General features: G+C 40.9%; 1 protein-coding gene across 1 annotated transcript in view; it reads right to left on the bottom strand.

Annotated features, from left to right (window-relative positions):
• Positions 1–10369: 10369 nt before the first annotated feature.
• mrps33 (mitochondrial ribosomal protein S33) overlaps positions 10370–10458 on the bottom strand; it is a 1901-nt gene continuing 1812 nt past the window's right edge. Inside the window, exon 3 of the mRNA XM_080537545.1 lies at positions 10370–10458. This exon is cut by the window's right edge and continues 656 nt beyond it. The gene's annotated coding sequence lies outside the window, so the exon portion shown is untranslated.

Consider the following 10458-nt stretch of genomic DNA (forward strand, 5'->3'; position numbering starts at 1 on the left):
TGCCCAGGTCTGAGAGGATGGAGAGAAGGATCTGGTGATTGACTGTGTCGAAGGCAGCAGACAGGTCAAGGAGAATGAGAACAGAGGAGAGGGAGGAAGCTTGGGCAGAGTGGAGGGCTTCCGTGACAGCAAGGAGCGCAGTCTCAGTGGAATGCCCAGCCTTGAAGCCGGATTGGTGGGGGTCTAAGTGATCCATCTTCCGGAGATAGTCAGTCAGTTGTTTAGATGCCGCGCATTCAAGGGTTTTGGAAGGGAAGGAGAGAAGGGATACAGGTCTGTAATTGTGGGCAGATGATGGGTCAAGGGTAGGTTTCTTGAGGAGAGGCTTGACTCTGGCTATTTTGAAGGCCGCTGGGACAGATCCTGTGGATAGGGAGGAGTTGATTAGGGTGGTAAGGTAAGGAAGGATCAAGAGGGCATTTGGTTGCCCGCTTTGATGTGATAAGTGTGAGAATCTCATCGGGGGAGAGGGAGGAAAAAGATGACAATCCAGAGACCGAGTGTCGAGGAGAGAGTTTGGAAGGGGTGTTATTATTGTTAGTTGGAGGAGGGAGAGGTGGGGGGGAAAAGGTGCTGCTGATGTCGTCCACCTTTTTTTCAAAGTAGGTGACAAAGTCATCGGCGGACAGGGAGGAAGGGGGAGGGGGAGGAGGTGGATTAAGGAGTGAAGAGAAAGTGGAGAACAGGGGCCGGATTCACCAAAGTGTTCTTAAGATAATTCTTAAGACAATTCTTAAGAAAAAAGATAAGATGTTCCTAAGAATGTTCTTAAACGCTATTCACCATTTTTTTCTTAAGAATTGTCCTATGTCTTAAGAACTTCTTAGTTTTCTCACTTAAGAAGTTCTTAAGAAGTTCTTAGTTTTCTCACTTAAGAAGTTCTTAGATTTTGAACTGTGATTTTTACACCTTTGGCCTACTTATAAATAACATGTTCATAATGATTAATTAAGTAGTATACATCAAATACAACAACTGCCTCCTTGATTTACTTTCTGAGTACATTGTGGTGTAATCTAGGAATAGGCCTACATGCATAGGTGAAAGTGGGCCGGAACGGTCCGGTGCTGCGTTCCGGCAAGACTTTCTGTGCCGGAACGCCGTTGGGGGAAGAGATGCAGCTGCCTGTCAATCAAAATCCGATTGCTGCAGAGTGCAGAAGCAATCACGATTCACGATCCATAATTTCCAACAAGGAAACACATGGTTGACGTTATGTTTCCTTGCGTCTATTTTAATACCTTTGAAAAGGACACGTTAACCCGCTTTACAGTAGACCCGACGCGACGTGGTTGGGTGGGCAGCACTGGGCACTGAGACAGTCCGACCGGGATTACAGTCGCGCCGTATGGAAGCATATAGTGGACTTTATTCAAATGTTAATGCAATTTGAGATTGCATTTGCATGTTCCACTTTTGCATGCATTCTTTCAGACAATATTCAAATTCAAATGCAATTCTAATGATTTGCATTTTCATTTTCATGTACCTGATGTGCACATTCGCTGTCAATATTAAAATGATAATGCAAAGCCATTTGACATTTAATTTTCAAAGTCATGCGCTTCTTTGTAGCTGACAAAATTCAAAAGTTCATTCTAATGTGAAAATTACTATGCAATCCCAAAATAGCATATTCATTTGCCACTTTTGCCTGCGTTATTTGAGTCAATATTCAAATTGTAATGCAATAATGTGATACGCAATTGCATTTACATGTTCTAGTAAACACGTCCGCTTTGTAGCTGACAAAATTCAAATTTTCATTCTAATGTGAAAATGACTATGCAATCCCAAAATAGCATATTCATTTGCCACTTTTGCCTGCGTTATTTGAGTCAATATTCAAATTGTAATGCAATAATGTGATTAGCAATTGCATTTATATGTTCTAGGAAACACATCCGCTCATTAGAATTGCATTTGAATTTGAATATTGTCTGAAAGAATGCATGCAAAAGTGGAACATGCAAATGCAATCTCAAATTGCATTAACATTTGAATTTAGTCCACTATATGCTTCCATAAGCAAGCCGTGTTGCCAGATTGGGCTACTTTTGGTCATACTGGACGGGTGGATTAGGCAGCTTTTAGACTGGTTGGGCTGGACATTGTCAATTCCATCTGGCAACCCTGGTAGCAAAATATGTGCATACGTATCTGGTAGCCTACTGGTACTTTCAAATCGCATCGTATTATTATTATTATTATTATTAATAATAATTACAATTTACAATACAAATAAAACAATTGGGGGTCCCTCAAAGAAAATGTGGGCGCACTGCGCGCGCACAACATCAACCTCCAAGGCTTGATTCTGACCCAGGAAAAACCCTGGTATGTACTGTATAACATGATAGCCATCTATGAGCAATACACTGTATATAAGATGATGACCAAGGGTCTTGCTGCTGACCAAGGGGTTGAGTTCACTTGATGAGGCCCAATTTTGTTTTAGACTCTGTAGGCTACTGTATTTGTTTATTAAGACTTAAGATATATTATCTGAATTTCTCTTGTTTTATCAAAAGTTCCAATTATTTTCATTTCTTGTGCTGGTTTAAAATTGCAGGAAACTAGCACAAATAATTGTGTGGGAGAGAGGGGCCGCCGCTACCAAAACGTGCACAGTTTTGGGTCGCTCCACCACCAAAAACTCTCACTCCACACTTTTGGTGAAACTTGGCAGCCCTAAAGTGTTTCTAATTTCGACACCAACACCACAATGTGTGTGTTCAGGGATGCATGAAGCTGGGGGCAGGAGGAGAACTATATGAACCCATGAAGGTTGGGGTAGTAGCCTATAGTTCCTGTAAGAAACTCAAACCACTTTCACCCCTGCCTACATGTGACACAGGCTGAAAGGCCCATTTCAGTTATATCTCAAACATACAAACATGTGATAGGCTACATTCACACAAAAGTACTCTGACCAACTTGAATTAACAATATGTGTTAACACATTGTCTAGGGCTAAACTAAATATTAATAAAATCAAGGGCCTCATTCATAGAACGTGCTTAGATCAAATTTTGATCTTACCCGTGTCGTACGTAGAAAACCACGTCAACGTAGGGATTTATACAATTTCAACGTGAGTCAATTTGATCGTGGAAACGATCGTAGCTCGACGTCGAGTATTCAACTTGCTTACGCACATTACCTACTGGTTATGCAGAGTTATTACAGGCATGTGAGCCGCACTGGAAAAACGTTGCCTACTGTAATTCATGCGAAGTTTAAGTGGCTCGTAATAAAATTAACGATGTTGTTACCAGCTGAGAAAATGGGTTAAATTCAAGATTTAAAGGGAACTAATGTTTATGATTGTATTTCAGTCTTTCTTTATATCCCTCCGGAGCTGTCTATCTCTCTTCAACATGCCTATGCCTTGCCCGGCCACGCGCTAAATGATACTGGATTTCGAGTTGAGTCGGGATGGCACCCCCCCTGAAATAAAAACAGTCCAAATCATCCCCCTTCTAAAACTGCCATCCCCCCTTTCCATCCCTTATGTCATTTTATCAATGAACGTGGTATTACTGCCCTCTCCCGCTTCCAGACGCACGCCTACCCTATAATATAGTATTAACGCACTGTGATAGCGGCTCAAATAGCGGCTGAATGAAGCCAAGTGCTATAATATAATATAATACAGACAGTATATAATATTGTCAGTATTGTCTGTCTGTATTATATTATATTATAGCACTTGGCTTCATTCAGCCGCTATAATTGAGCCTCTATCACAGGGCGTTAATACAAACCTCATTCACCTGCGTTCAATTCCAAGTATGTTTGGTATTTATAGAAGGAAGCACGTACGCAACTTTAAACCATCTCAGCCCGTTTTATAAATAATGCTTACGTCCGTTTAGAAAAATGTGCTTACGTGAAAGTCAAAGATGACGTTTAAGTACTTTTTTATGAATGAGGCCCCAAATAAATGCAATACAAAATTGTTCAAGTAAGACTTACCTTTCACTTTAGCTGCTTTAAGACAGGTGAGAGCTTCTCTTAAAGTTGAGAAGAAATTTGAGAAGAAATCTAAGAACTTTGTTTTCGAGAATCTCATTTGTTCTTAAGTTGTTCTTAAGTTCTATCTTAGGAAAAATCTTAAGAAGAAAGTTAAGAAAAAACTAAAGAAAAGATAAGATTTTCTTCATGAATACCAAATCTTCTTAAGTTTTGTCTTAAGAACACATTTTTTCTTAAGAACGCTTTGTGAATCCGGGCCCAGTTTTCTAGGATTAGAGGCAGAAGAATGTATTTTGGAATGATAGTAGGATGCTTTAGCAGCTGATGCCGAGGAGGCGTAGTTGGCAAGGAGAGAGTGATAGAGGTTAAGGTCATCAGAAAGGCCAGTTTTTCTCCATTTCCTCTCAGCTGCTCTGAGCTCTAGTCTGCAAGCATGTAGCGTTTCAGAGAGCCAGGGAGCTCGAGGAGAGGATCGAGCTGGCTTCAAGGTTAGTGGACAGAGGGTGTCGAAGGATGAGGTGAGAGCGGACAGGAGGGTTGAGGATGCCGCATCAGTGGATAGAAGGGAGAAGGATTCGACAGAGGGTAGGGAGGATAGGAAAGAAGAAGAGAGGGTGCTGGGGGACAGGGTACGTAGGTTACGACGAGAGGGTCTTAAGTGGTTAGAGGCTGAGAGGGAAGAGGAAGTTTTGAGGGGAAGGGAGAAGGATATAAAGTCATGGTCAGTAGAAAAAGGTGGGTAGATGAGATTAGAAGGGTTGCGAGGGGGGATGTAGCATCTAGGTGTCCTCCTGAGTGTCAGAAGAACAGGGATAGGGAGAAAGCACATTGTGATAAAAGTCTGTAGAGGGGAAGAGGGCTAAAGAACCAACAGAACTAGAAGTAGCTAAGCGCACTCAGTAGACCGGAGTGACTTGAGAAGACAGCAACACTACAAACAACTGGAAGAGAAGGTACCTAGTACCCTGGCTTCCTCTCAGGCCTTCCTCGATGGACTCCCGCAGATAGACTCCCTTGTCTTGTTGTCACGAGTCGTAGACTCCCACAGATAGACTCCCTTGTCTTGTTGTCACGAGTCTTAGACTCCCACAGATAGACTCCCTTGTCTTGTTGTCACGAGTCTTAGTGTCAGGAGGCTGTCGCTCTCAGACAGGCCAGATATTAATGGAGACTCAGTAATTGCTAACAACTAGCAGGCTTGTAGCCCCTCCCACTAACGACCACTAATGCGAACGACTGACAGGTGTTCTCACTAGTCGCATGTATGAGGCAAATGTCCCCTGGTCTATTCAATATATACAGGACAGAGGCTCCTCCTACTTGCAGATTAGCACCTACTTGGGTCAGGGCTAGTGGTTTCACTAGACTTATTCTGCCAGGCTTTGTCTTTTAAAATAGACAGTTACAACACTATCACTTGTTATACAACAGTTAGTTCCGACCAAGTAATTTGATTGGACAAGAGGCATTCCATGAGTTACGATATATAGTATAACAGCACTGGGACTTTTAACTATATGTAGCACTCCGCCGCACAGGTGTTAAATTACCGTTAATTAGACTACATTGTTACTAAGAAGACATTAGCCAATCAGCGCGCAAAGCAAAACTCTCCGTTTTTAAATCCTCAATTTTGGCCGCCATTGGCCAAAAGCTGTAATTTGGCTCTACAAGTGTTAATATATCATTTTATGAAGTTGTAATATGTTTTCAGGCGAGAAAGTAACCATATATATTCACAAAATGTATCCGGTTTATCAAAATAACCCGTTTATATATCTGATCTGACGTTTTTTTCCCCACTTCTGTGGGAAACTTCGCTAGTTGAACAGTCCGTTGAGGAACTATTTTTTCTTGACGGAGCCAAAATAAACGATTAAATAAACAAACAAATCATAATCTGTTGTCACTTATTACTGTTAACTAATAAATTGCGCTGTAGAACTGTTGTATAAAAGCAGCCTGGCGGCCTCGTACCTACGACTGAATCACAGCCGTGCTGATATTCAGTATAACACACTCCCTCTCGTGTGATATTGCTTAAATAAACAACTTACAACTTTAAACTATTAAACTTAATAAACAACACAGGTATCCACTATAGTCCAGGTTAAGTAGAAGTAGTCTTACTTACTCAGAATGCAAAGAGATGAGTCCACTGCTTTAGGTTTCAAAATGTATGAGGCAAATGTCCCCTGGTCTATTCAATATATACAGGACAGAGGCTCCTCCTACTTGCAGATTAGCCGTAAGGTAGCCTACTGTCACTACTCACTACATTTTTTCCAAAAGAAAACTTTATTCCAGCCATGGACTTCAATTTCTATTCTTACTGCCTCCCCACTGTTTGACTTTGTTTCCTCCTAGTGATTACAAGCAGTAGGCCTACTCAAAAACCAAACTCTCCCGTATAGTCAATCAGGCAAGTAAAATCATCGGCTCACCTCAAACTCCCCTGTCTGAAATCTACAACCGGTCACTAATAATAATAATAATAATTCAGTGAATTTATATAGCGCTTTTCCGAGGCTCAAAGACGCTAATCAGAAAAGCCACACAAATTACACAGGACCCCTCTCACCCCCTCCACCAATCATTTCAGCCACTTCCATCAGGCCGCCGTTATAGAACTCCACTGGCCCGGAAAAACACATTCAGAGATCATTCATTCCCACTGCAACCACCGCCCTGAACATTTAGCATAGCATTTTAGCTTTTTAAATCATACAGTTTTTCTCAATTGCTTTGGTGCATTTCTCTGATCAGAATTGAAATTCTCATAACTGTTAGTTCAACCTCCACAACAGTCATTTGTGCACATCATAGTAGCAGTTTCTCATTCCTTCAAACACATTGCAAATGCTTTTGGACATGCATCAATTGCTGTCATACTATTCTCTGCTGTTTTATAACATTATCATTTGCTTATGTCATGTCAGTCAAAATGAACTATTCTTTTGGATGCTTAATAGTCATTCCCTATAAAACTAATAGTCCTCGTTTCATTGCTTGAGTCATTACATCCAAAAATGTTGAACAAGTTGTCAAAATCTGTCAAGCAAATTCTATCATCATTTTTTCCTGAAAAAACTATTTCTCTCAGCTTTCACTGATGAGGAGGAGTGTGTGAAGCATTGATTGTAACCAATGATAAGCCACTTCTCCACAGTCACTCAGAGCTGAATCCCATGAACCCTCAATTGGCAAGCATATATGAACCGAGCAGGACATAGTGTGTACCATTTTGACAATACTGTGACACAGAAATAGAAGGTCAGCATCGTGGAAGAGGGGCGAGGATGCGGGGAGGAAGGGTAAGGGGACAAAACAGGGGAAGAGGAAGAAGAGGCCAAGTACATAGGCAGATTCCTGATGAAATTAGGGCAATTGTGGACCATGTTGTCAATCACGGCCTCACAATGGCTGAGGCTGGCCGAAGGGTGCAGCCAAATGTTGGGAGAACCACTGTAAATTCAATTATTCAAGCATTTTGTCAGGAGAACAGGTGTGTATATTGGACAGTAATTCAGCACTAAATCTGCACTGCACTACTGTCATTGTGTCATACATGAAGCTTACAGTGGGACAAGAACTTGTCACTTTTTACATTTTACATTTAGACTTAACGCTTTACTGCAGCACAGATTTACTGTACTGTAGTGTAAAGTAGTGTTACAGTAAAGATTTGCCATATTTACAGTATGATACTGTACTGCAGCATTTTACAAGTGGGAAGCACTGTTATTGTACACTACAGTAATATGGGTTAAAGCAGTATATCTCATGTTTACTGTACATTACTGTCATTTTACTCTGCACCACATAGACAAGACAAGGCAAGACAACCTTGCAGAGGTGGAAAAGGGCCCCTTTTTACTCCACAACAAGAGGAAGCCATTTGTGCAATGGTGATTGCAAACAATGCCATAAGGTTGAGAGAGATACAAAGCGCTGTTATAGAGGATGACAATATCTTTGGGAATATTGAATCTGTTTCAATCGCTACAATTGACAGAGTGCTCAGGAGAAATGAAATGCGCATGAAACAATTGTACAATGTGCCATTTGAACGGAACAGCGACAGAGTGAAGGAGATCCGTCACCAGTATGTACAGGTAAAACATTTATGTGTTCTATGCATACTCTAATGTCCAGTACTGTAAACTGGTTACTTTGTGTAGTGCCATGCAGTACACTTACATTACAATTCATACTGTACAATATGTTGTCCAAAATGCATTATGTTACACAGGAAAAGTTTTACAGTAATAGTTTTTTTCTCTCTCTCTCTATTCTGGGATAAAGCATGTACTGGAGGTGGAGGCCAGGGAACCGCTGCACACATTCATATACGTTGATGAGGCGGGTTTCAATCTGGCAAAAGGTAGAAGGCGTGGAAGAAATCGCATTGGACAGAGAGCCATTGATGTCCCAGGCCAACGAGGAGGGAATATTACAATGTGTGCAGCCATCTCAGAAAACGGCGTCCTCACCCATATACCCTGTCTTGGTCCATATAACACACAACATCTGCTGACTTTTTTAGACATTCTTTACAGGGACATAATCCCTGAGAATGAGAGGGGTCTAAATGGAGACCATCTGAACAAGTATGTTGTTGTATGGGATAATGTGCGTTTTCACCACTCAGATCTGGTCAGACAGTGGTTTGCAGCACATAAAAGGATGCTGGTGGAATATCTCCCTCCCTACTCCCCATTCCTGAATCCAATAGAGGAGTTTTTCTCTGCCTGGAGGTGGAAGGTACAGTATATGACCGGCATCCACATACCCAAATGGCCTTGCTAGCGGCCATGGATGCAGCATGTGATGACATCACAGCACAGCCCTGCAGAGGGTGGATTCGCCACTCAAGGAGATACTTTCCCCGCTGCATTGTCAGGGATGATATTCGCTGTGATGTCGATGAAAATATGTGGCCAGACAGACAGGAACGTCTGGATGTCAATTAATGATTTACAGTACTGTGCATGTTGTATGTTCCAATTCAGTTCCAATATGTACTGCAATATTGTTTACAGTTGTGCACAGCTCTACCCAAAGGGTGTTTCTTATGTTTGTGGTAAATAAGTTTGTATTTTTCTTTTGCACAATGCTGTGAACAAATTAGAATTGCAAAGAGCATATGCAGTAAAAATGTGAAACATACGTATTCAGTGTCTTGTACTCATTTACCTCACTAAATACAGTAATGTGTAACCCATTTCAAATGGCTGTGCAAATAGTGTATAGTACTGTCTTGAGCATTTTCAGGTAGTGTCACCAAGATCTGACTTTTTTGCATTGGAAAACACTTACAGAGTGAACTGTCATAATGAAAACATGACAAAGCCATTTGACTATCTTGTTCATAAACAATGGTGTCAGGACTTTTCATTTTGATGACACTGACACTTTCATTGACATTAATACTTGCTTTTGAGGAATGAACTATCCATTTTGAGCAAGTGACACGCTTTTGCAGGTTAACACCTAGGTTTTGCAGTTTGTACTAATTGTTCTGAGAAATGCACTAACTGTGGTGCAAATGTTAATAGTGATGTGAGAAATGCACCAAAGCGACTGAGAAAAACTGTAATACTGTTTTTCTTACTATTATTTTTAAATGACTAGACTTTTTAAATAGGCACTACATAAACACTGTTATATCTGTCTGTTTTTATTGTATGTATGTGACCTATGTGTTTTTAATGTGGATAACGTATTCATGAACTGCACAAAGCCTGTCAAAGGAGAATTTCTGTCACTCTGTAAGCAATCTTGAATCTTGAAGTTGTAAAAGAAAATCAGTGGGGATTTTATCATATGGGGACAATTTTTGCGTCCCCACAGCGTCAGTGACTTCAGTGTCAGTGACTTGGTAAAAAATGTCATTGCATGTGTGCGCCCACAGTATTTTACTCAATATGCGCAATGTTGAAATAGCAGTAATACCACGTTCATTGATAAAATGACATAAGGGATGGAAAGTGCGGGTGGCAGTTTTAGAAGGGGGATGATTTTGACTGTTTTTATTTCAGGGTTAGGGTTAGGCCATCCCCCTCATCCCCCCTCAACTCGAGTTCTGATTACAAGTCACAGGCTTTTTGTCACACAAACTGGTCATCTTTCAGTAACTGCCTGTCATGTGTTGGAAAAGGTAGTTTCGATGTAAGTGTTCAACTACTTGTTCAAAGTATGTCTTTAGTTTGATCAACTATGTTTCTCTCAAGGGTTGCTTTAGTGTAGTTGAACTTCTTTCATTGTAAAGTAATTGGTAATGTAATTAAACACATTATCAGAGAGTAGCTCCTCCGACCCTGGGGTGCCCACAAGAGCATGGGAGACAATGACCTTCAACCCAAACAAACATTTCAACATTTTCTTTCAAATATTTTATTCATGAAAATCTGTGTTAATGGGATGATTGACTGCCTGGAAAATAAAACAGTTTGCTTGAAGGTGAAATGACAAGCTTAG

The sequence above is a fragment of the Nansenia antarctica genome (assembly GCF_963989245.1).
Source record: "Nansenia antarctica genome assembly, chromosome: 8".
Taxonomy (NCBI): domain Eukaryota; kingdom Metazoa; phylum Chordata; class Actinopteri; order Argentiniformes; family Microstomatidae; genus Nansenia; species Nansenia antarctica.